The 26139-nt window shown below is 40.8% G+C and overlaps 1 pseudogene; it reads right to left on the reverse strand.

The window, feature by feature from the left end:
• The window catches only part of LOC122135662, a 9293-nt pseudogene extending 3626 nt beyond the window's left edge, over positions 1 to 5667 (reverse strand).
• Positions 5668 to 26139: the final 20472 nt, after the last annotated feature.

Below are 26139 nucleotides of genomic sequence, written 5' to 3' on the forward strand. Positions count from 1 at the left end.
AGACATCCTGTTAATGTTTGTTACTAAGTACATGGTCACTTTTTCTTGATTGTAAATCTTGTCTTGTATGATTAATTAGACCTGTTCATTACTAAATAAAATGTTTTTTATATGATTTTTTTCCCCCCTGTAAGTAAAATATAGGAGTCTTTAACCAGTGCTAAGATTGGGAGGAATACTGACATTCTCACAGTGGGAACTGCCCCTTACACTGACAAAGTCAAGATGCTGAAAAATTGCAAAATTTAATGGCTGCCCATAGCTGTCCCTTTACTGTCCATAAACAAACACTACTATAAAATAAAAAAAATAGGAAAACAGTAAATCATTTCTCAAAAAGGGGATTCATTGCTTTGGGGAAATTAACAATTAAAAGCAACTTGGGTACTCATAAAAATTTTTTTGACAAATTTGGGGGATTTTTTTAAAAACATTTCCCTAACCCAAACATTAATCCTTGGGCCAGGAACACCAAAGTCAGGACCAGATGCTAGATATGTGTAAAAACACAAACCCCATACAAACATACAAAAAACAAGGTATTCTCAATTAACGACTAAATAAACATGCATTTAGTTTTAAAATGCCTTTTTTAAATTTTTCTTTTTAATTGCTCATTTTAAACAAACAAAAAAGTACATATTTATCAAACAAAAGAAAAAAAAAAAGCTCTATAGATCAAGTTTAAGAAATGTTAAAAAAAAGCATGTGCAATTAAAGAGAATTTTGATTATGATGGGTGGATGATTAGCTGCTGCTCATGGGGAAATCCTTTGGGTTTCTTTGGTTGTCTTAAGTGATTTTTGGCCCGTCCCCTCTATGGCGGGTTGGGTCTGCTGCAGGACACTTCTCAACATGGATTTTGTATGGGTCCCATGTTTCCATTTTTAAAACCAAAATTCCCCTGCGATTACTTGAGGGGGCCTGGCAACAGGTACAAAGAGGACATTCCAACTTTAATGTACCCCTGAATGACAGAAAAAAAAACATGTAAAGCATTTCCCAAAACAGTCACTTATGGGGTGTCTGTTTCAGTTAGGATGCCAACTATGTCTGTAAAGCCTGTGGTTAAACTTTTACCCCAAAAACGGACCCCATTACGGACAGTCGGGGTTGGGTACAGAAAATTTAGCTGATGGTCCCTCCCAAAAAAAAGTGTGAACAAATTTGGAGAATTTCTGCCCTCTGGCTGTCTGTATTTGTTTATCGACAGTTTTACGGTTAGTGAATGGGCTTCTTCACCGGCCTGCGCATGTGCAATTGGTGCTTTTAAACCCGGGGGTCACAAAAAATGGGAGGCATGCGGATGCCCCTCAGACCTCCCACTCTCCGATGCAATTTTCTCCCCCCATACCATAGCGGACACTGGTGGACCAGAAGGTATAACACAGGTTAAAAATCTGTGTCTGCTCACCCCTAGAACTGGTACAGTCTCACTACAAAATGTCAGGTCCATTTTTTTTCTCGACTGCGTCTCTGTGTTTTTTAACTCGAAAGGTCTGTCGACATCCCCAATTTGGTCAACACCTACAAACCCCGGGCAATAGAATGCACATAGACATATTAATGTCGAATCAACCCGAAATTCACATAGTTTTCTTTAAAAAATACTCACAAACAGGACCTTGATCCCTTTAGGGGGGACCCAGCTAGACAGTGCCCCTTTTAATAAATGAGAATCACAAAGGCAGAAGAATGTGTTATCAGTATCAATTTAATCCTGCCATGATCAGTCAGTATAATATGTAAATATGTGTTTGTGGGATATATGAAGTACTTTCGACAGGCTTGCAGTTGGAAATGTTGAAAGGAGGGCACTGGACTGTATATTTGTTGGTGATGAAATGTCCATTAACTTTAGTACACGTGATTCTGTCACAGCTCTGATTTGTAGAGGGCAAAGTCTTTCCTTCCTTGAACCAAAAAAGAAAAGGGCAAACATTGCAAAAAAAATTTAATGATTATTTAATTTTTATTTTCCTAGGTTTTTAGGAAGAATGAGATTTTCAAGAAATAATGGCTTATGGGTCTGTTCCTCACCAAAAACAAAAAACTTTCCGCAGTACTAATACTTTGAAAGGTTTTTTTTTTTTTTTTTTTTTTTCCTCGATTATGACAATCCAATTTGTTGTTGGGAGGAAAAAACAACAGCGTTTTCCCCTTTTTTTGTTAAAGAAAAAAAGTATTTTTTAACATATGAGGTATGTGGGGTACATTTTCTGCATTTATAATTAAAATTTTAAATTTTTAACATCTATTCCTTTAAGTTCCATTTTTAAACCCGGAATATTCCACACCTCAAGGTGACTGAACCTCTGACATTTGACCTTACCTTTAATGTATGATTGACACCATTGATATTGACAGTGCAGTGAGTTTGTACACACTTTCCACAGCAGTCCTTAAGGTTCTTTGGCACAATGTATTCATTTAAACCCCGTGAAAAATAAATATCACATGAAGTCAAGCGAAATTACGTTGGTTCTGAGACAAGGCGATCAAAATCTCATCACACCACTTACAGGATCACATTTCTCATTGCACTGCACAGATCCACATTTGACCTTGAACAGCTGTGTTTCAGGATCCGTCAGCCGGGACAGATGCATTCCTGACAGTCAGTGGGCGGGGATGTTTGTACCAGGCTGGGGAAGTGATGGGAGACATGAGAGTGTAAAACATTTTGTACCCAAAAAAAAAAAACTCAAAAAAAGTTTGATTTTTTTAAAAAAAAAAAAAATAATATTCAAAAAAATTCCCCAATTACCATATATTCCATATTTAGGTGGGCCTTTTAAATTTCTTTGGGTCTGAGGAAGCAAACAAAAAAAGCACAAAACTATACAGACTGATATTAAAGGGGATACCCACACCATCTGAGATAAAAAAAAAAGAATAAAAATAAAAAAAAAATACAAATGTCCCAAAAAAGAACTTTATGTGTGGATAATACAATGCATTTGATTTCTGGACAGCATTTTCCAAAAGGGACTTTGGGACTGGGTCCGTCCGACTGGACCTTTTATTCATAGGTGGGCACATGCTGCCCTCACAGTCTACATCACAAAAGGAGACTTAATAAAGGGAAGATGGAAAAAAAAACATCTTCAAAAAAAATGTACATAAAACCCCGCAAACTTGTTTACTGCAGCATGGGTCTGAAGGTTGGTGACATTCACCAGCACAAAGCCCCGGGGTCGTGCAGATCTCAGGGGGTTTACATCTGGGCACCTTTTTTTTGGGGTTACAGGTCACTGATTTGCTGTCCTTATTACAGATACACTCCTCACAGTTGTACTCGAAAAAATCATTGAACTGCCGGAAAAAATCAAAAAAGGAAAATTTTTTAAGTCTTTTCCATCATTGTTTCTTTGGCCATTTTTAGCATTATTCAGTTAAATCTTTAAATTTGGCCAAAATGATGAAAATTCACTCTATTGATTTTGTAAATTCATGCTAACAGGTTATAGTTTGAAGAATTAAAAACCATATATGCAGTTCTTCTTCTTTTTTTTACGAAAACAAATATAAATAGCATTACTCATATAAATTCATATGAGCTTGGCTTAAGTATTGTTGCTAAGCCAAAATTGAACTCTAGGGAAGCATAAAAATGCATAATTTTTATGCCAATATGCATGTGTGCTAACTATTTTATTGATACATTTTGGTACTGAATGATTATTATTCATATTTTTCTCTCATGTATCACCTGCCATCTTGGATGATTTTAAATAAAGTGAGCTTGCAGTGTTTTCTTGGAATGACCTTGAAGTTTAAAGGGGTTTTGAAATGAAATTCTAGTTTTGTCTAAACAGCTAGAATTAAAACTGTTAAACACCACCATTACCTCCCCGTTTGGGGTTGAGAGGGATCCAGGCATCCTAAAAAAAAGAAAGAAAAATAAGATAGATATGTTCTTGAAAAGCAGCTAAGGTATGCAGGATGATGCAGAAAGGCCCCTTTTTTTACTTCTCAATCTGAATCCTTATGCATGCACATAAACAGTCAAAAGGGTTTTTCAGCATTTTTCCCAAAAAAGTCTGTGTTCTTGTTGGAAAAAATGTGCCCTTAGGGGGCCCCGCCCCTGTGGACACTGTAATGGTGTTCTGTTCAGGTCTGCAATTAAAAAAATATTTAACCTTTTTTTTTTTTAAAACATATCATCTAAGATTCATTCAAATAAACATCTGCAAAAAAAAATTTTTAAACCAAACCTTTTTAATAGTTTTTTTTTTTTTTCGTACATGTCTGTCATATTCCCCTCCCTCAGTTTACAATACTAAAGCAGTAAACTTTCATATCCAAAATGTCAAACTATGTAAAATTTGGATAAATGGGCATACATATGCCGGTTGGTGGGTCAGCTGGACCACAAGGTTGAAGACTTTATCTGCTGGACATTCAATTTCTGGGGGAAGAAAAGATAAAAAAACAACCCCTTTAAAAAAATCCCAACCAGCTTCCAAAAAATCTGAGGGTCACTTGAAGATCCACAAATCCCCATATATAAAAAAGAAATTTAATGCCAGAAAGGTACAACAGAAAGTTAAGCAAATTAGATAAACCTAAAAAAAAAATTTAATAAAATGCAACGTACTGCAAAGGTTAGTGTAGTTCCTCCAGTGTATGCAGATGCCTAATTGAGAGCAAGCCCTCGCATAAGTCTGCAGACTGAGGTACACATAATTTGGGGGTTTCTCATACTGTTAACTGTCATATTGACATGCTAAAAAGAAATTTTTTGGGGGTATATGGGAATGGGTTGCCTTCAAACAACCTGAGAAAGGCAGAAGAAGTAAATATAATTTTTTGGGAAACTCTGTATATTTAAATTTATAATAAGGACACCACACAGAATCCACTTACTTGCTTTTTTTAAAGGGGGTTGCAGTCCTGATGAGCCTGTGAAAACCCAGATGTAGATTTTCCCAATACCTACAGCAGTAGGTAATGCAGTTGGTGGAGTGCAAATTTCACTATTCACACCCCTGGCTGCCCAGTAATCTCTCATCACTGCAGTTGTCCACCAGATCCCTCCAGGGATCATGCAGTCATCAACCTTGTTATTGTTGCATGTTCCTTAGTGAGAATTGTAGTGTTTGGAATCAATTTAGATGGACAATGCCTCTAAAAAATCCCTCGTGATACCATCAACATGGTCTCACATCTATATTCAAACTTAGGAGGTTCCATGCACTTACCACAGGGACCTTGAGTGTTGTCCCCCAAAATGTGCTGGAATGGCAGAGTGATGCCAAAGCCAAGCAGTAGCTCCAAAGTGTAGCTATATTAACTACCCAGCTGTTGACATACTAAAGCATCAAGGATCTAGGCGTGCGCTTATAACTCTCAACACCCTTACCGACATATGGCAGCCGTAACTTTACATTGTTCACAAAAAGCCTTATATAAAGGAGACAAACGAACCAGAAAATTTAGGATACTAAGTAAAGCAGAGAAAAACATGTTATTCATTCCAAAATCTATAAAAATCTTCACCTCTAGGTCTGCACCACCTATAGATTGGTGATGATTTGGTGCGGGTATTTGACTAGTTGTTGTGAAAGTACAGCAATTATAGATCGAGGGACAGAGATACCGCGGCTCAACAGGGTCACAGTAGAACCACTGTCGATGTAGATCTTCATAATGGTATTGAGGCATAATTCCCTCCCATTAATATGTAAGTGCAGTTTCCTTGATAACTGTAATTAGGGATCCATCAATATGTGTGTTTATGTCACGGGTCACCGCAAGCCTTCAAACATAAAACCTATGAATGAGGAGGAGGTATGAATGAGAAAAAAACAACATTCAGTTATTTGAAACTGATCAACTTCACTTGAACTTAGTAAACACTAGAGACAGATTTACTAACAGTTTGTTCCAGGTAAAACCTCTCTTTTGACAGTCAAAAAACTACTGCCGCAGTCACGTTACTAATGGCCTTGCAGTGAAAAACTAAGCATTGAAAGGCGCCCCTCGCGACAGCTCATGTGGAAGAATTTTTTGTGCCTACTCTTACTGTATATTGCATTTGCAGGAGTTTTCCGTTCAGTGCGCAAATTTTTATGGAAGAAAGAGTATTGTAATAGACTAATGAGTGATATACTACTATATGCCCTGAATATACTACTATAAGGTTGGGGTAATCAAATCACTGATAGCTGTTCCCATTTATTTAAATGCCCAAAAAAGCATGGGAATTAATCAATTTCTGCGCTGGACATGGCTGGGATAGGTGCTGCTAGGAGAGGCACCACAGAGCAGAGAGCTTATGGTTAGGAGTGAAAATGTTTTTATCAACTTGTGTTAATTTGTTTGGAATGACAAAACATTGATCTGGAATATCAAAACTGCACATTTTACAATGTCATCCTTTTGTATGACACACCCATCTCAAGTCTGAGTTTTCTACTAAGGAGCAGTGGTGACCTGGATCAGTTGTGTTTGATTAAGGAGACCAGGAAAAAATGTCTGCAGTGTGTTAAGGGGGGTCCCTCCAGGCATGTGAGCTGAGAACCACGTAAACACCTTAATCAGAAATCCGATTGAAGGCTGGGATTGGGGAAATGGAGTCAGTTTATTCCTTTTCTACAAGATTTGAGAGTTGATGTAAACACTTTGAGTCGGATTGAAAACCATAACAGTAAGGAAACATAGCGCAGTTCTGCGCATGTGCAATGACACAGAAATAGCATAATGGACAGCACCAGAACGAAGCTTTGTTCTTCCCGTTAAATAAAGTCTTAGTATAAATAGGTGTCCCATCCTGATAAAAGCTATAATTTCACTCAAGCGTCTGTTAAGTGGAACGGGACAACGTCCCACAGTCCTTGTTTTGGATTCTCATCCACAGATGACTGGTTTTTAGGCGATGGGCAGTGGTGTTCCCTTTCAACAGAGGTCGAAAGTAACGGAATTACATTTACTCACACTACTGTAATTGAGTGGCTTTTTGCTGTACTTTTCCTTTTACTAAGTATATTTTGTTTGAAGGATTGTACTTTGGCTACATTTTAAAAAAAAACATTAATTACTGATTTTTAAAAAAATAGCTTCCTGGAAATGTTGCTACAGTAAATAAATGGTAGGGCACACACCAAACTGGTGCTAATTTGTTAATTGAATTGGAGGAGACCACATTAGAGCGCCGATGGAACAAATTCATAGTCATAATTGTTCTAACCCTGCTAGGGATTATTATTATTTTTTTTTACCCAAGAACAAAACACAAATTTAAAGGAATTTATTATTAAAGGAAACCACTGGGAATTCCAGAGAAAGGGATGGAAATAAAAGCGAGGAGTACGGGAAGCACTTCAAGATAGGTAAGGGAGATCGGGGAGAAATAGGACAAAGTCTGAATGACCGTCAGTAAGGTTGCACCCAGTAATTATTTGGCCTCCAGTACCTCCATGGTTACTGAACAGTTCCTAAAAGTATGCCTTAGTATTTTAGATCTAATAAAGCAACAAAGTGAAGGTGATCCTGGCAGTGTGGTATATGGTTTAGAATCATGTAAAGAAGGAATCTGGTGAAGATTATGTTTCCGATATTTACGGATGGTTCAATGAATTTAAGACGTAGGAAAAACAGCAATAGGAAATACCTATTCCTCAGTTGAGATTTAATGAATGGAAAACGCTTTATTAGCATATAATATGTCAGTCATTACTGCAGAGCTTGGTGGCTTATCTTTATATGTACTTAGAGTGGGTGGAGAAAAATGGACCCTGGGGTGGGGGGAAAAAACACAGTCATTATTGGTTCGGACTCATTATGCTGCAGCTTTAAATGGCATTAAAAAAGGGAAGGAAAGGGTGAAGCCATGGTCAGACTTAATAGTTAGATTATTAGTAATACTTATCGAGTTAATACCAATTGGGGGAAGATATATGCAGGTTTCTTTAGAGTTGGCCACCTGCATAAGTGTTCCAGGGAAATGAAGAGGGCAGATGAAATGGCAAGACAGAACATGTAAATAGAAGTGAAGTAGAGTTGGCGGTAGTATGGTGAGTTTGAGTGTTTAAAAGTGTTACCAAGAAAGAGAACAATAAAATTACTTAAGCAAAAAGAATGGAATGAAGGATAGGATATAAGAGGTAAGGCAATTAAGTTATTATGTTCAGACCATACGAAGGGCATTCTATGACTAGAACGGTAGAGGAAGAAAGAAGATAGTGGTCGTTGTAAGCTGGGCGTAGAAGGTGGGCCATGGCATGCGATTGAACTTTGGGACGTTACCAAGGATGTGGCAGAAACATCCAGATGGCAGAATGTAGATGTGGACGCAAGAAGAACACTGTGCAGCCAGTGTTATTAATGGATGTGCTTCCATTCATCATGCAGCAACGACGTTGCATGTTTTCAAAAGTTATTTGAGCACATGGTAAAGTCACCAAAATGTATTCTGTAAGAATCTTCATCAGCACAAGGATTATGAGTCTAAGAAAAGTGCTTTATCGATTGTTTTGCACATGAACTGGACTTTTTCGCAGGGATTTTAAGGTTAAGCGGAGTATATCCGACAGATGGACACAGGAGAGGCGAGAATAATACACGGTTGATACATCTAGACTGCCCAAATTCTCTTTAAGAAGAGAAGAAGAAGAAGAAAGAAGCTGATGCTAAAATCACATGACAGATGTATGAACAGACCACAGAGACAGAGTGAGTGGTTGCAAGACCAAAAGGCTGAAAGCGAAACCCACAATAAGTATTCTGCTAAACAAGTTGAACATGAAGGAACGGAAATGAAGTGGTAAGCACTGGCCCTATGTATGCTCTAATTAAGCGCGGCAGTGTCAGAGCGTGTGTTTCCGCCTAGAGGAGGAGACCAAACTATCAGCTTATGACATAAAATCCTGTCTGACATCGAACCCATCGCAAAGCATGCTAGGGAGGTAAAGGCTTAAAACTGTGCATCGTTGCATGGTTAAAATGAAGCTTTGACAGTTTAGCAAAAAGGTTTTGCACAAAATTAGCCAAAAAGACAGTGGTGCAGGGCGATCACGATATATATCGTTTGCGATAATATCGGTAATTATTTATTTCTTAAAGATGTGCGATTTGACGATTATCATTATTTTGCCCAAAAACCACAACAAAACCACTTCTACAAGAGTGCCCTAGCAGTCTAGTAGATGGAGCCTGTAGTGCTAATATGATGATTAAGAAATGGCTCATTGGAATTCTACCCGAAGCCATTCAAAATTCAATGCGCCAATTAGAAGAGGACACGTGCGAGACTATGTAGTATCCTTGATAGAGAACTGAGACTCCATCAAAAGCCATAATAGGTCTAGCAAATGACGCGCCTCGAACTCTTCCCTGCTGCGGATACATCAAACTGGTGCCCGCATCTTCGCATTAGCTACGGGATGCTTTGCCTTTAGAGTCACCAGGGACTTAAGAACTGAGAAGAACTCCTACAGTAAACTAATTCCGCATTGCACAAGTTTTGCAAACGAACTTACGCCTGTTTCAACACATAGCACTACCCGTCTGCTAGTGCGGTGATGCCTTGAATTTGTTTTTGTTTCCTCACGATGGTTAAACGGCTAGTTCGGGATCGGCGAAACGATGATGATGAGAAAGAGAAAGGATACCACAGCGTTCACGCGGTTGTTGTCGTCAGTGCGGTTCAAAGGAGCAGCGCATGACAGCGCATTGTCGCTGCTAGATTCGGCTGTTTCTGTTGTGTTGGAAGACCCCATGTGTGCAAATATAAAATAATATAGACACGGATGGAGTCATTTGTCACCAATAAATGGTAGACTAAGTAAAGCCTACTGTGTAGCAAACAGCCGCCAAACAGGTTTTTGAGCTAGGTGTCATGAAACAAGAAAAAGAGCACACCTTTAGATAAACGAGTGCCCCCCGCCCCCCCCCCCCCCGCGCCACACATGATATATGCCGATGCACCTTGTATGGAAGGAAGTGAAAAAACACAGGTTCATTAAGAAACCGTAGCGATTTGGACTGTGTAACATAAAGATCTACATCCAAACGGCACGAGAGAGTGAGTGCGAGTGGTGTTTCGTGGTCAGCGGTGCTTTCATTTTAAATATTTACGATATTATTCCAACAAGGACGCGAAGAAGGGCTTAAATTGTGGGTGGTTAAAGGATATATTTGCCGGCCCTGGCTTGAGCAGCTGTAGAGGTATACAAACCATGCACGTAAAATGACAATGAATAATATAGGTTTTCTATAGTGTATTAAATGTGAAAACGAATGTCTATGATTATGTGACAAAGACTTTTACCGCGGTCGTGGTGATAAGAGAGTCACGATTGTGTGTTTTTTTCTTAGACATGTACTGCGCGAAATATCGACGCATGATGAAACAAAGTTGTGTTTGTGGTGGGATCTGTAACAGAACAGCAAACGCCCGCCGGGCCGGAGCTAGCGGGAGGCTGCAAAAACGACGTGGCCGCATGGCCGTGTGTCTGTGAAAGTAAAACGGCGCAAGGAAAGCAGAAGTGAAGCAAGTACAGGGGTGATGGCTTCTGAGCACAACAGCACACGATGGACATGCGAATACGCCACCGTTGCAGACCAGAAAGGTTATGGTGTGACAACACAAGCTGTGGAGTCTGTTGTCGAGGTTGGTGTTTTGTTTGTCGTGGGGAAGCCAATGTAAGTGAGGATTTTACAGCGCAGTAGGCATTACCACACAGCGTTCGAAAGACTCGTTCTCGCCACGCTACGAGGTGTGCAAGGCGGCTAGGTATACATCCGCGCAAAACGATATACCCGGTGAACAAGTCAGTCCTAGTTCGCGAACTGAAGTCAAGTAGACCCAGCTACAAACCAGAAGCGCTCCTGGGGAGGAGGAGCAGAGTTGAACGGCGAAATTTTGTTTTTATAGCGTGGCCGCGGAGCTAAAGAGTCGAGAACGATTGTAACGCACATGAGGGCACGGGTGAAAGGAGCGGGGGGAAGGGGCAAAACCGCACGGGGCAGGGGGTGTTTTAGGTTAGAATGCTCAATACCGGCACCACCAGCTAATAATATATATTCACCGTTTATAAGTATAGTATAGACATATAGCAACCCATTATATACAGTATTATATAGTGTAGTATAGTGTAATATATATATCTATAATATAATATAATATAAATACAGCATCACACACGACAAATAGTAGTGGGTGTCCCGTTGCGTATAGGCGCGCAAAAGAGAACGCCCTCAGTTCAGACATTCAACAAGGTTGTGTAAAAAATGTGTTTGTGCCACTGCAGCGTTAGTTGCAGATGGTGATGTCAGTAAAGATAACATTATAAGTCACATTAGACGTTCTTCACACGCGGCCCATAAACGAACCTGTCGTTATTTTACATTGCTGAAATCACAAAAGCAGCTTTTGTGCAGTGAGACGGAGTCTACCTTAAAGGGTGGCGCCTAAGTGTTATGCTCTTTCACAAAAAGTCTTGGCTTTCTGCTTATGCGGGGATGGTACTGAGACCGGAACACCATAGATTGTTCGAAAAACCACTTATTTTTTCACTAACATTTTCAGTGTCTAGCACAAATCACCGCTCATGGCCCACCAGTCCTGGCGGAAATGAATGGCTTCAAAGTAGTTCCTGCTATCAAATGACGGCCGCGACCTCTCTGAAGACACTAACAGAAAAGTGCTGTGGAGATGGGTTAGTGGGACCGCCAGTGTTGACTTTATGCATTGCCCCCAAACTTTGGGTTGAGGGCATGATTGGTGGAAATCGTCCAATGCCCCTGACATAGCCCCGCCTGCCAAAGCCTTCCGGTGTAAATGATAAAGTCAAAACAATCAAATCACAATTATGCGACGATTAAAACACTGTAGAGTGAGGTCACGCCACGTTAAGTGTCGTGCGGCTTGGGAAAGCTATCGTAGTTCGTACAGAAATAATTAGTGGATAAAACTTTCATCTAGTGCAGCTCAACCAGAAGGTGCTCGTACCCTTCTTCAGCAACTAGTGTCACAAATCTCAGAAAATATGCGATGGGTGTGAAGTCATCAGAGTTGTTGAAATTGATTTCTGAAAAAGTAGATATCTACCTTTGAAGTGGACGATGAACTTTATACGCAGATCCTGTTTTTTTCTTAAGGATTCAAACCAGCCACATTGACACAAGACTAGGACTAAACGTTGAACGAAGAAAGGTGAAGAAAAGAAAAGGAAGATGAATGGAGCGCCCTTTAAAACGGTCACGCATCTGAGCTTCACAAAAAATTCAACAAAGCTATGTCTGTGATTGGCTACAATTGCTGACAAACGCTGTGCACAACAGCATGTTGAAACAGAAAAGCGACTACAAAAGCTACAAGATATAACGGCGAGCGGGCACTGGCAATTAGTTGGCCCTAACTGCAATAAAATAAGCCATATAAGAACACATATTAACAAAAGAGTCGTGTGCTTTTAAATGGCTAACCCCCCGTAGAACTGGGCCTGATTTAAGGATACGAAATGAGATTATATGACAAAAAAAAACACCATATTGCCTGTTGTTTGCTCTATTTCGCACAACACACAAGATTCCAAAAACCAATGCACACCATAGCACAGTGTTTAGGTCTCTGAGCACATTGAGGGTTTTTTCGTTCCAGAATGAATTCAACCGTTGTAGAGAGAAGATGAATTCAGTCAATCGCAAATGAATAACTTATTAACAGTGACTTGCTGACACCTAATGGCGGTTTTAATTTCAACAATTGAAAGTAATTCTGTTGAGATTATTATTATTTGTGTTATAATTTTGACACTGCGTATCCCACCATTTTCTGTTGGTATATATCACAAAACATATTTCATGCATTTGTAACTGCGAAGGTTAAATGCATTCATGTCATGCGACAAGTACAATCAGTGGGATAAGCTAAATGGCCACTCTCAAGATGAAGACTTGTCATTTGTTTCCCCTCTGGCAATGCAAAGATGAATTTTGTTGGTTAAGAGAATTACTGAATTTTTACTTATGGCCTGAGGTAAAACAGGGTAGTTCCGCGTTTAAGAGCATGGTTTAAAAGTCATAAAATGGATTTTGTGAAAATTAAGTGCCTTAAATATAGCAGAAAAGGTCATGAAATTGATTTATACATAGCATTCAAATTTTTGGAGCATTGAGGTTTGAATAAACATATTACCAGTTATTTTGATATAGTACGTCATAATTATTAACTTTTTAATTTGCTGTTTGCAAAATAGGTTCCATGGTGTGAATAACAGCGGAACAGTTTGGTAATGCCTCCGGTTGCTGTGAAACCAACCGACAATAGTGATGTTTGAAGAACAAGCGAGGCAGGGAGTGGAAGGCTAAAGACTCGAGGGCTGCCTTCACAACATTCTGTACACGTCAGCTCATACACCTATCCCGTGCATATTGATAATTTCTGCTGCAATGTACAACTGTATTATCATTAATGACCAATGTAAGGCTTTGATATGAAAGATTCCTGCAAACATTTTTATTAGCTTAGGATTTTTTTTAAAACAAACAAAAAACCAACCCCCCCCACAATTGCCCTTTCTTTAGGTTAAAAAAAAACACCTTGTGAAAATCAATTTAATATCACATTAAGATATTTCAGTAAGTAAGACACAGGATATAGAAGTGCTAGTTTTTCCAATCAGATAATCTGTCGATTCTTTCCTTACATATTGCGTATCCAAGATTATCGGTCATTGCATTATTGACGGAGACAATTGAATGGTCATTTTTAAAAAATAGGCCGGTTAACCAGTGGTCACAGACGGTTTTGGGATGCATGTAGGATTTTTTGTTTTGATTATTTTGAAAGAAGTCTCTTATGCTTACTTAGGATTACCACATTTTATTTGAATCAAAAATACAATAAAAAGAAAGAAAAAACGTAGATATTGTGAAAGATTCAATGAGCTATATATGATCACAATATGCTGATTTGCTGCACTCAAAAAAGAGACAAGACATTGACGGAATTAATGAAATATAGAAAGCATGTTGTGCTAATCTTTTTTCTTCTTCTTTTTTTTTTTGTGGAACCATAACTATATTATCATGTCAAAAAATAAAAATAAAAAACTAAGGGTGTGTTTTTTTTATATAAAATATTGAAAAACACCGAGGACAAATTTAGAAATTGATAAAAATTGGACAGTTAATACATTATGATAATGTTACAATAGATTTTATTCAAATCATTAAATATGATTTAAATATAATATATTTATGCCTGAAATGTATGCTGGAAAAAAAGTAAACATATCATGAGTTTACACAAAACATATAAAGCAGAAAAAAAACATGTGTTCAATATTGATGATAATAATAAACCATTATATAAATGAGACGGAGACTGAGCACAGAAAGCATAGAACTTAGCACCAATAATCATAACAGAGCAGCAACATCAGCATATTAGAATGATTTACTTGTACTGAAGACTTGAGTAATGATGCTGGAAAATTCAGCAGCTTTGATCACCAACACACATTCACATAAATATTTCTCATTATTACTATTACTGCAGCCTTAGTGAGCAGAAGAGAATTGTTTCAAAAAAACGCAGTGGAAAAAACTTTGACTTGTAGTGTGTGTAGTAATATATGTATGTATGTATGTATGTATGGGTCGTGTATGGCATTAAACATTTTTTTCAAAAAGGCATTAAAAAGCATTAAAATTCGATTTGATTGACTACCTGCAGAAATGGTGTGTAACCAGCCCAAATGCCTTATTAGTTCTACCCCCTGCTCCGCCAGCATACATACCATGTAGTTTTCAAAATAAGCCAAATGGATTACATTAGCTGGATCAGATGTGTTTAATTAGGGTTATATCTAAACTGTTGTAGGGCTGTGGCCCTCCAGGGAACTGAGTTTGACACCCTTGGCCTATTCCATTTTTGCCTCCCTCCCACTGTTAAAAGGTAACAGTAATTTTTACTCTGAGTTAATTTTAAACAAGCTACTTTTTACTTTTTACTTGAGTAGAATTTTTTAGACTGGTACTTTTACTTGTACTTAAGGGGTCCTCTTTTACAAGGTCTTGAATTTGTTTTTGGGGGTGTACTAGAAACAGCCTCTCATACTAGGTTATTCGAAAAACATAATATTTTTCACATATTTTACATTTTTACAACAACCTACTCTCCTCCCCACAAGTCTGGCATGAACAGCTGATATAGTTTCCTGCCATCAAATGAAGGCCTGCGCCTTCTGAAATACGAACAGCGCTGTGATGGTTAGCTGTTGGGCCAGTGTGTATTGTGATCGACAGCACTCGGCGCACTGGTCAGGAAATGTCATGCCCCATATCATAGCGGCCTCTGCTGTGAGCTTCAGTGAAAATATTGAATCAAAATCAAATCAATTTGGGCACGATTTTGAAGCAACCCGATATGAATTGAAAAACCACTCTAAGCTCATCTGCCTTGGGACAGCTAGCGTGTCTCACAACATAGTGATAACATCGTTGCCTTCTCCAGGGCAGCTCAACTCGTCGTCTCGTCCCATTCGTCGAGCTTTGGATATCATAATGTACATCCCATAAAATATGCGTTGTAGTCCAAACGCGTCGTCATTTGAGTTTTTGAAAAGTGATTTCGGTTAAAAATAAAATATCTCCTTTGAATTGGATTTTGTAACGTTTGCAGATCTTTTTTATGGTCAAACAGCACACATTACAGGACTAACTAAAGTTGAAAAAAGTGAAAAAGCATTATAAGCACCGCCTTTAAGTAAACTTTCAATAATGTAAAGGGTACCGTTTACTTTGAGTAGTAGATATTTTCGTACTCTTTCCACCGTCTGCCTTTCGATTACTTCACGTGTACTGTGTCTGCTAAGACGCTATGGGGGGGAAAACTCCTTTTTTCTCCGAATGACTGAAGCTTTTTCAATAAGATTTCTTTGCATCTCCTTCACAGAGAAGATGACGATCTTTTCTGGAGACTACGGGACTTGAAGCTTCGCCAATTGAAACACTCGCAGTGGATCAAGACCTCTCTGCTCAAGCCAGTCTCGCTGCTTCTCGCAGTCGCCTACAGCGCCGCAGCAACACTGGTCTTCCAAATCCCCTACCGCAATCCAATGATCTAAAAGAGCAAATTTTGTGGCGTTATTTGCAATGCCACCCTGTGTCTGTCACTTGTGCCAGGGCTCCGCCTGCACGCCGCTGACGGTTCACGGCGAGTGCATCTCATCTTGGGGAGATCCCATACTGAAGATGTGCTGAAGGAGATGGAATGTTCCTCATTGCGAGGATATGCGTCTTTTCTCTCTGCGCTTGCGGGCAGCTTTCTTTTTAGAAATGGAGCCCACCCCCGCTCCCTCCCTTGTTTTCTTCCTCCCAGCAGGGCAAAGGAACCTTGGCGCCCGGAGACAAAGCGAGCTCGACGTTGGGCCCCCGAACCATGCGTTGCCATGCTTTCTCCTCATAGAGAAACGATTGGAGCTGGGATTGGAGGTGTCTCTACCAGAGGAGCCCCAAACGAGCGCACCGGGGACGGAGTGGTTTTTTCTGGGGCGCCCTCAAGCCCATCGACGATTGAGCTTCACCATTCTTCACTCACACATCCAAGCTATGCAGGATGAAGTCAGCACGCTGGGGGTCGGGATGGGCCTATGTGTCGGCCTGGACAAGCCGCCCTCGGCACTTTTCCATTGGTTCCATTCCATCGCTTGAGTCTTATGGATGAGTCTGGTCCGGACCTTGCAGCTTTTAAGAGCTGCACAGTAAGTGAACGACTTGGCTTTATGCACCACCAAAGAACAAGGCCAGCCGATCATAGGTCGCGATGCCAGCTTAGTGGTGCTTGTGCCCGTCATTTATGGTTGACCTTAATGGACATTAAGGATCCAAACTAAGTCCCATTCCTGGACTCCCCGGTCTCCCCTTCTGGCCTCTTCAGACCTGCGGTTTAAGGGATTTGCAGAGTGCTCACTGCTGCACAGAACTAATCCCAGGCCATGCAACAAGCGCCCCCTATGCCAGACGCTACCCTTTTCCAACGTGTTAGGGACCCGCCAGTCCCCGTTATTGCGTGGACTCAGCCGCCGCAGGTATTCCTTCCGGATCTGCGGAGGAAAAAGCACCCCGTTCAGTTTTCAAACGGCCTGGACACTGATGGGCAGTTGTGTTTTGGGCCTTTTCAAACTTCTTGCCAGACCTAAGGGTACCCCTGTCCTAAGTCCTAAGCATACGGCATGACCGGTAGTGTCCTACATAAAACGCCAGGGAGGACTCTCCTCAACGGGCCACTCTTGTACCTCTAGTAAAGTGACTAATACGAGTGGGCCTCAGCTCCAACTTGCAGCTTTGCTCCCGCGGGAGCTCCGCGTCTTCAGGAGCGCTTCCAGTCTTTCTCTTACACGCCTACCCTCTGTTCCTCTTGAGGTTCACCCCGCCTCGTGCCTATGCGCCGTGTCTTTCACCCTGCGCACTTCTCCCACCACCTCACCCCCTCGGGAGCTGCCCACCCGCAGGTCGGAGACATGCGTCTCGAGCATGTCCCCTCAGAAGAGGGAATGCTCCACCAGAGGGCGTTTACAGAAAATCTGGGAGATCGGTTTGGCAAGGACAGAAGGTTGACTTATTGCTTCAAGAGGACACCCGCTCACTGCCCCAACTGTATTTACTCGAAGGACATGGACTTGTTGTGCCACAACTGGGCTGTAGCCTCCTCCTTTACCGCTTTCACTCCCACGATCAGCACCTGGAATCAAGCACCTGTAATCAGCGCGGAATCAGGGAAACAAGGGCACACAGGGTGCTGTTGGTAGCCCTGCTCTGGTAAAAATTCCTCTGATGCTGACAACCGTTTTGCTACTGGCACTCGTAATCCTTAACGTGGATGGGAGAGCTCCAGCTCACTCTCTGTGAGCCCCTCTTATGCCTGAAATTCGGGGCCAAGGCTGATCTAAGGTCACCCTGAAACCACAAGGCTCAGGTATATACCTGAAGGTTGCCCTCCACCCGTGTGAGAGCACAGGTAATAACTCTATCGGCACTCCACCGGGAAGGAAGACCAAGGAGATACAACTAGCTTTTGCCCAGTTCCGTGCATTGAGAACACATATAGAACTTGTAGTCGTAGAAGATATAAAAAACATTTAGGTGGCCCCTAGGAATTGGGGGGGACAAAGGTCGGTTGGCTACCTTTTGCCGTGATGGGTAGATCCTCTTCTGCATATGAAATCATTAAGTGGGTCTAATTTTTAAAACGGGGATTTTCTAAAAGAGACAAAAACAAAACGAAGAATTTTTCCAAGGAACATAGTCAAAATTCAAGCACGTTTGACACATGCAAAGCCATAACAGTTAAACTAAAGCACCACTGGGTGACTTAAAAGGACATCATTGTCGTATTTCTACTTCCATGATTCCAGAATCAGATATAAAGATTGTTGAAGACGACCAGTTTACTCACAGTCACATGCATAATATTGCGCAGGCCGTACTTTATCATAGACCAGCCTGGTTTTTTTTTTCCATTTTCCCAGGGTTATATTCTGCCGTGGCAGTGCATTCCAAATGGGATAATTTCGAATGATGTTGTCCTTTTCTAACTCACCTTCGCCATTGTGCATTCCACACAAGTGGAAGGATCCTCTTGTGGTCTGGTGCAAATAAAAAAAAGTACTACAGAATAGACTGAAACATGTAAAGGCAATGAAAGTTTATGTTATTTACTTGGAATATTTAAAATACCATGGAATACATTCTCCTGTAGAAAAAATTTAATTACATTCATATATTTGAATCGGGTCATGAAATGGAGAATCAAATGTTCTTGATATCAACACATTAAGAGATTATCTTGAAGATTTTATACATAAAACATACCTGCAGTTTCAGAAATCAAAACTAAAACTCCCCAGTTTAAAATATATAGTATTCTTTTATAAACCCTTCTGAAATGCCCAGATTTGAAATTGGGAGAACTGTGTTGTCCTGACCCACCCCTTAACATGTATATCATATGTAATTGTATGTAAATCAAAGAGGTGTGTTCTGAAACAACTCATTCTAATAATCATCAATCACAAAGACTGCAATATTGCTGTTGGATACAGGATGTCAGGGTAAGACGACTGTCAAACTTAGACATTCTGTGAAGTGGATGTAAAAAAACTGCAGCCTTCAAAGGACGTTGCATGGGCCCTTTCTAAAGATTTATGAATTAGAAATGCTGCGGCTGAAGTTTATTTTTAATGACGTGCCTGAGTATCTAAAAGATAATGTGTTTCATTTGTTCTTCAACCATTTCACAACAGGCTGTTCTGTGAATTATTCTAAACATGCATGAGTACTGCAGTGCAAAGTGTTTAATGCAATAACACACTGAGAAAAAATCATTGTTTACAGTGTTACTAATAAAATCAGTAGCCCACATACATGCAATCTCTTGTTATATGACAAGTAATAATCAATATTGTACATAGTACAATAGTACAATAATAATAGTGCCTTGGGTTCTGACTCTAGTTCATACATATGTCTCTATCACAGCACTTGCCATCTTGAGTATCAAAATACATGACATGCTGTAATGCAGTGCATGGATACATATGGTGCAATAAATTTAGTCAGTTGCAGCAGTGGGCATTAACATCAGTTTCTGCAAGAGGTCACGCCCCTTTATATTGAGTGGTCTTCACAGAGATTGAAAATGAGGATGGAAATTATGATTTTTACAAATATAGGACTCTTTTGTGTAATGAATAAATACATAAATAAATAAAAAAATGACCTCAAGAAACAGAATACAATGATATTGAATTTAATTGACCTTTGGAAAAAGAATTAAAAGATGTTATATTGAATTTTATGATTTTTTTGACATTCTGGACAGTCGTAGTGTGGAATTGTAGTTGTTTGTATTTGTCTAGATGTTGGTATGGTGGTTCTTTTTTTTGTTGGGTCTGACTTTGCTGTAGTTAGAGGTAGGGGTAGATGGTGTGGTAGTTTTGATGTTGTTGTAGAAGACTTTGTGGTAGTTGTCGGTGTAGGGGAAGATGGTGTGGTGCTGTTGGTACAGACTTAATGTTTTGTTGTTGTAGTAGAAGACTTTGTGGTAGCTGGTGTAGGGGAAGATGGTGTGGTAGATTTTGTTGTTGTTGTAGTAGACTTTGTTGGTAGCTGTTGGTATGTAGGAGTAGATGGTGTGGTAGGTTTGATGTTGTTGTAGTAGACTTCGTGGTAGTTGTCGGTAGGGGTAGATGGTGTGGGGAAGATGTTATGGTAGATTTTGATGTGTTGTTGTAGTAGACTTTGTGGTAGCTGTCGGTGTAGGGGGTAGATGGTGTGGTAGGTTTTGATGTTGTTGTAGTAGACTTTGTGGTAGTTGTCGGTGTAGGGAGTAGATGGTGTGTGGTAGGTTTTGATGTTGTTGTTGTAGACTTCGTGGTAGGTTGTCGGTGTAGGGGAAGATGGTGTGGTAGGTTTTGATGTTGTTGTTATAGACTTTGTTGTAGTTGTCGGTGCAGGGGTAGATGGTGTGGTAGGTTTTGTTGTTGTAGTAGACTTTGTGGTAGTTGTCGGTGTAGGGGAAGATGGAGTGGTAGGTTTTGATGTTGTTGTAGTAGACTTTGTGGTAGTTGTCGGTGTAGGGGTAGATGGTGGTAGGTTTTGATGTTGTTGTAGTAGATTTGTGTGGTAGTTGTAGTAGACTTGTAGATGGTGTGGTAGGTTTTGATGTGTAGTAGATTTTGTGGTAGTAGTTGTCGTGTAGGGGTAGATGGTGTGGTAGGTTTTGATGTTGTTGTAGTAGACTTCGTGGTAGTTGCCGGTTGTAGGGGAAGATGGAGTGGTAGGTTTTGATGTTGTTGTAGTAGACTTTGTGGTAGTTGTCGGTGTAGGTGAAGATTGTTTGGTAGGTTTTGATGTTGTTGTAGTAGACTTCATGGTAGTTGTCGGTGTAGGGGTAGATGGTGTGGTAGGTTTTGATGTTTTTGTAGTAGACTTTGTGGTAGTTGTCGGTGTAGGGGTAGATGGTGTGGTAGGTTTTGATGTTGTTGTAGTAGACTTTGTTGTAGCTTGTCGGTGTAGGGGAAGATGGTGTGGTAGGTTTTGATGTTGTTGTGTGTAGACTTTGTGGTAGCTGTCGATTGTAGGGGTAGATGGTGTGGTAGGTTTTGATGTTGTTGTAGTAGACTTTGTGGTAGTTGTCGGTGTAGGTGTATGGTGTGGTAGGTTTTGATGTGTAGATTTTGTGGTAGTTTTCGGTGTAGGGGTAGATGGTGTGGTGTTGTTGTTGTTGTAGTGTGGTAGTTGTTGTAGTGGGTAGATGGTGTGGTAGGGGTGATGTTGTGGTGAGTTATTGTAGTAGGAAGATGGTGTGGTTTTGATGTAGTAGACTTTGTGGTAACTGTCGGTGTAGGGGTAGATGGTGTGGTAGGTTTTGATGTTGTTGTAGTAGACTTTGTGGTAGTTGTCGGTGTAGGGGAAGATGGTGTGGTAGGTTTTGATGTTGTTGTTTTAGTAGACTTTGTGGTAGTTTGGTGTAGGGGTAGATGGTGTGGTAGGTTTTTGATGTTGTTGTAGTAGACTTTTGTGGTAGTTGTCGGGTGTAGGGGGGAAGATGGTGTGGTAGGTTTTGATGTTGTTATAGTAGGCTTTGTGGTAGTTGTCCGGTGTAGGGGAAGATGGTGTGGTAGGTTTTGATGTTGTTGTAGTAGACTTTGTGGTAGTTGTGGTGTAGGGGTAGATGGTGTGGTAGGTTTGATGTTGTTGTAGTAGACTTTGTGGTAGTTGTGGTGTAGGGGGAAGATGGTGTGGTAGGTTTTGATGTTGTTGTTGTTGTAGACTTTGTGGTAGTTGTCTGATGTGTAGATGGTGTGGTAGGTACAGATGTTGTTGTAGTAGATTTTGTAGTAGTTGTCGGTGTAGGGGTAGATGGTGTGGTAGGTTTTGATGTTGTTGTAGTAGATTTGTAGTAGTTGTTGGTGTAGGGGTAGATGGTGTGGTAGGTTTTGATGTTGTTGTAGTAGACTTTGTGGTAGTTGTCGGTGTAGGGGAAGATGGTGTGGTAGGTTTTGATGTTGTTGTTGTAGTAGACTTTGTGGTAACTGTCGGTGTAGGGGTAGATGGTGTGGTAGGTTTTGATGTTGTTGTAGACTTTGTGGTAGTTGTCGGTGTAGGGGTAGATGGTGTGGTAGGTTTTGATGTTGTTGTAGTAGACTTTGTGGTAGTTGTCGGTGTAGGGGAAGATGGTGTGGTAGGTTTTGATGTTGTTGTTGTTGTAGTAGACTTTGTGGTAGTTGTTGGTGTAGGGAAAGATGGTGTGGTAGGGTTTGATGTGTAGATTTTTGTAGCTGTCGTGTAGATTTTGTGGTAGGTGTGATAGGTTTGATGTTGTAGTAGACTTTGTGGTAGTTGTCGTTGTAGGGGAAGATGGTGTGGTAGGTTTTGATGTTGTTGAAGCAGACTTTGTGGTAGCTGTCGGGTGTAGGGGAAGAGATGGTGTGGTAGGTTTTGATGTTGTTAATTTTGTAGTAGATTTTGTGGTAGTTGTCGTGTTCATGTGGAAGATGGTGTGTGATGGGTTGTGGGTTTTAAGTAAGAACCTGTGCAAACTCCCAAGCACCACCCGTGAAACTTATTGATCCCAAGAGTCCGGTTTCAGAACCACACGTTTAGCATCACGGTTGGTCTGGTTTTTGGGGAACTAAATAATAAACTTTGTTATTATAGGTTTTCAGTTTTTTTTTACAACCGTCAGGTTTACAGATTTTCTGGGAACGAGCGAAGGGTTAGGGACTGATCCTGTTTTGATGGATTGTTTTGCCAGTTTAATGTTGTCACCGGAACCGTTTTCCAACGTCCCCCCCTTCGTGAGTGTGATTTTTTGTTTTCTAGCTGTCCCCCCAGGGAAACAGATTACATAAACGCACGTTTTGATGTTGTTGTAGACTTTGTGGTAATTGTAGGGGAATATTGTGTGGTATGTTGTCGGTGTAGATGTAGGGGAAGATAGGGTGGTGTGGTATATTTTGATGTTGTTGTAGTAGACTTTGTGGTAGTTGTCGGTGTAGGGGAAGATGGTGTGGTAGGTTTTGATGTTGTAGTAGACTTTGTGGTAGTTGTCGGTTGTAGGGGGTAGATGGTGTGGTAGGATTTTTGATGTTGTTGTAGTAGACTTTGTGGTAGTTATGTCGGTGTAGGGGAAGATGGTGTGGTAGGTTTTGATGTTGTTGTAGTAGACTTTGTGGTAGCTAATGGTGTAGGGGGTAGATGGTGTGGTAGGAGTTTTGATGTTGTTGTTGTAGTAGACTTTGTGGTAACTGTCGGTGTAGGAGTAGATGGTGTGGTAGGTTTTGATGTTGGTAACTGACTTTGTGGTAGTTGTCGGTGTAGGGGTAGATGGTGTGGTAGGTTTTGATGTTGTTGTTGTTGTAGTAGACTTCGTGGTAGTTGTCGGTGTAGGGGAAGATGGTGTGGTAGGTTTTGATGTTGTTGTAGTAGACTTTGTGGTAGTTGCCCGGTGTAGGGGAAGATGGTGTGGTAGGTTTTGATGTTGTTGTAGTAGACTTTGTGGTAGGTGTCGGTGTGTAGGGAAGATGGTGTGGTAGGTTTTGATGTTGTTGTAGTAGATTGTGTTCGTGGTTGTTGTGGTGGTGGGGTAGATGATGTGGTAGGTTCTGGCGTTGTTGTAGTTGACTCTGTGGTAGTTGTCGGTGTAGGGGTAGACGATGTGGCAGATTCTTGTGTTGTTGTAGTAGACTTTCATTGGTAGTTGTTCGGTGTAGGGAAAGATGGTGTGGTAGGTTTTGATGTTGTTGTAGTAGACTTTGTGGTAGTTGTCGATTGTAGGGGAAGATGGTGTGGTAGGGTTTGATGTTGTTGTAGTAGACTTTGTGGTAGTTGTCGTTTGTAGGGGTAGATGGTGTGGTAGGTTTTGATGTTGTTGTAGTAGACTTCGTGGTAGTTGTCGGTGTAGGGGAAGATGGTGTGGTAGGTTTTGATGTTGTTGTAGTAGACTTTGTGGTAGTTGTCGGTGTAGGGGAAGATGGTGTGGTAGGTTTTGATGTTGTTGTGGTAGACTTCGTGGTAGTTGTCGGTGTAGGGGAAGATGGAATGGTAGGTTTTGATGTTGTTGTAGTAGACTTTGTGGTAGTTGTCGGTGTAGGGGAAGATGGCGTGGTAGGTTTTTGATGTTGTAGTAGACTTTGTGGTAGCTGTCGGGTGTAGGGGTAGATGGTGTGGTAGGTTTTGATGTAGACTTTTGTAGCTAGGTGTTGTTAGATGGTGTGGTGGTAGGTTTTGATGTCGTAGTAGACTCTTGTTAGCTATCGGGTAAGGTAGATGGTGTGGTAGGTTTGATGTTGTTGTAGTAGACCCGTGCTGTGGTAGTTGTCGGTAGGGTGTAGAGGGGAAGATGGTGTGTAGTAGGTTTTGATGTTGTTGTAGTAGACTTTGTGGTAGCTGTAATGGTTAGGGGGTAGATGGTGTGGTAGATTTTGTTGTTGTTGTAGACTTTATTGGTAGTTGTTGTAGAAGATGGTGTGGTAGGTTTTGATGTTGTAGTAGAGTTGTCGGTGTAGGAGTAGATGGTGTGGAAGTTTTTGCTGTTGTTGTAGTAGACTTTGTGGTAGCTGTCGGTGTAGGGGAATTGGGTGTGGTAGGTTTTGATGATGTTGTTGTAGTAGACTGTGGTAGTTGTCGCTTGTAGGGGGAAGATGGTGTGGTAGGTTTTGTTGTTGTAGTAGACTTTGTGGTAGCTGTCGATTGTAGGGAAGATGGTGTGGTAGGTTTTGATGTTGTAGTAGACTTTGCTAGTAGTTGTCGGGTGTAAAGGGAAGATGGTGTGGTAGGTTTTGATGTTGTTGTAGTAGACTTTGTGGTAGTTGTCGTTGTAGGCTGTAGATGGTGTTGAGGGTTTTGATGTTGTTGTATGTAGAACTTTCGTGGTAGCTGTCGGGTGTAGGGGAAGATGGTGTGGTAGGTAGGATGTTGTAGAAGACTTGTTGTGGTAGCTGTCGGTGTAGGGGAAGATGGTGGTAGCTTTTGATGTTGTAGTAGACTTTTGTAGGGGTAGATGGTAGATGGTAGTTGTTTGTGGAAGTTGTGTTGTAGAGTGTGGTAGGTTTTGTGGTAGTTGCTCTTTCGTGTCGGTAGGGGAAGATGGTGTGGTCAGATTTTGGTGTTGTTTTCCCACTCGTTTTGCACATGTTTTTTTGTAAGTCTCCAAGATCATGTGGTAGGTCTTTCCATAATGCAGGATTGTAGGGAAGAGTCGGTGTACCATGGTAGGTTTAATGATGTTGTTGTAGACTTAGAGTAGATGTTGGTATGCTGTATAGTTGTTGTTTAATAGGGGTAGATTGTGTGGTAGGTTTTGATGTTGTTGTAGTAGACTTCTGGTGGTAGCTGTCGGTGTAGGGGGTAGATGTTGTGGTAGAGGTTTTGATGTTGTTTGTGGTAGTAGACTTTGTGGTAGAAGACTGTCGGTGTAGGGGGGGAAGATGGTGTGGTAGGTTTTGATGTTGTTGTAGTAGAGCATTTGTTGTAGTTGTCAGTGTAGGGGGTTAGATGGTGTGGTAGGTTTTGATGTTGTTGTAGTAGACTTTGTGGTAGTTGTCGGTGTGTAGAGGTAGATGGTCTGGTAAGGTTTTGATGTTGTTGTAGTAGACTTTGTGGTAGCTGTCGGGTGTAGGGGGAAGATGGAATGGTAGGTTTTGATTGATTTTGTAGTAGACTTCGTGGTAGCTGTCGGTGTATGAGGTAGATGGAATGGTAGGTTTTGATGTTGTTGTAGTAGAGACTTTGTGGTAATTGTCGGTGTAGGGGTAGATGGTGTGGTAGGTTTTGATGTTGTTGTAGTAGACTCTTCGTGGTAGCTGTCGGGTGTAGGGGTAGATGGTGTGGTAGGTTTTGATGTTGTAGTTTGACTTTCTTGGTGGCTGTCACGTTGTTGGTGTAGGTTTTGGGTTGTTACTGTGGTAGGCCGTTTGGTGTTGTTCGTGTTAGGTATACATTGTCAGTACCACATATCTGATTTTTCATCATCAAAAGAGGCTGTAGGGTCTGGACATTTTGGATAAATCCTTGCAATAATATGTATGATCATAAATAGGGTGAAGTTTGATCACATACACTCATCAGTTGTTTAACTGGGCATCATGTTTTCACATAAATAATTTTTTGAAATAATGGCAC

The sequence above is a fragment of the Cyprinus carpio genome, chromosome A25, assembly GCF_018340385.1.
Source record: "Cyprinus carpio isolate SPL01 chromosome A25, ASM1834038v1, whole genome shotgun sequence".
In the NCBI taxonomy this organism is placed as follows: Eukaryota; Metazoa; Chordata; class Actinopteri; order Cypriniformes; family Cyprinidae; genus Cyprinus; species Cyprinus carpio.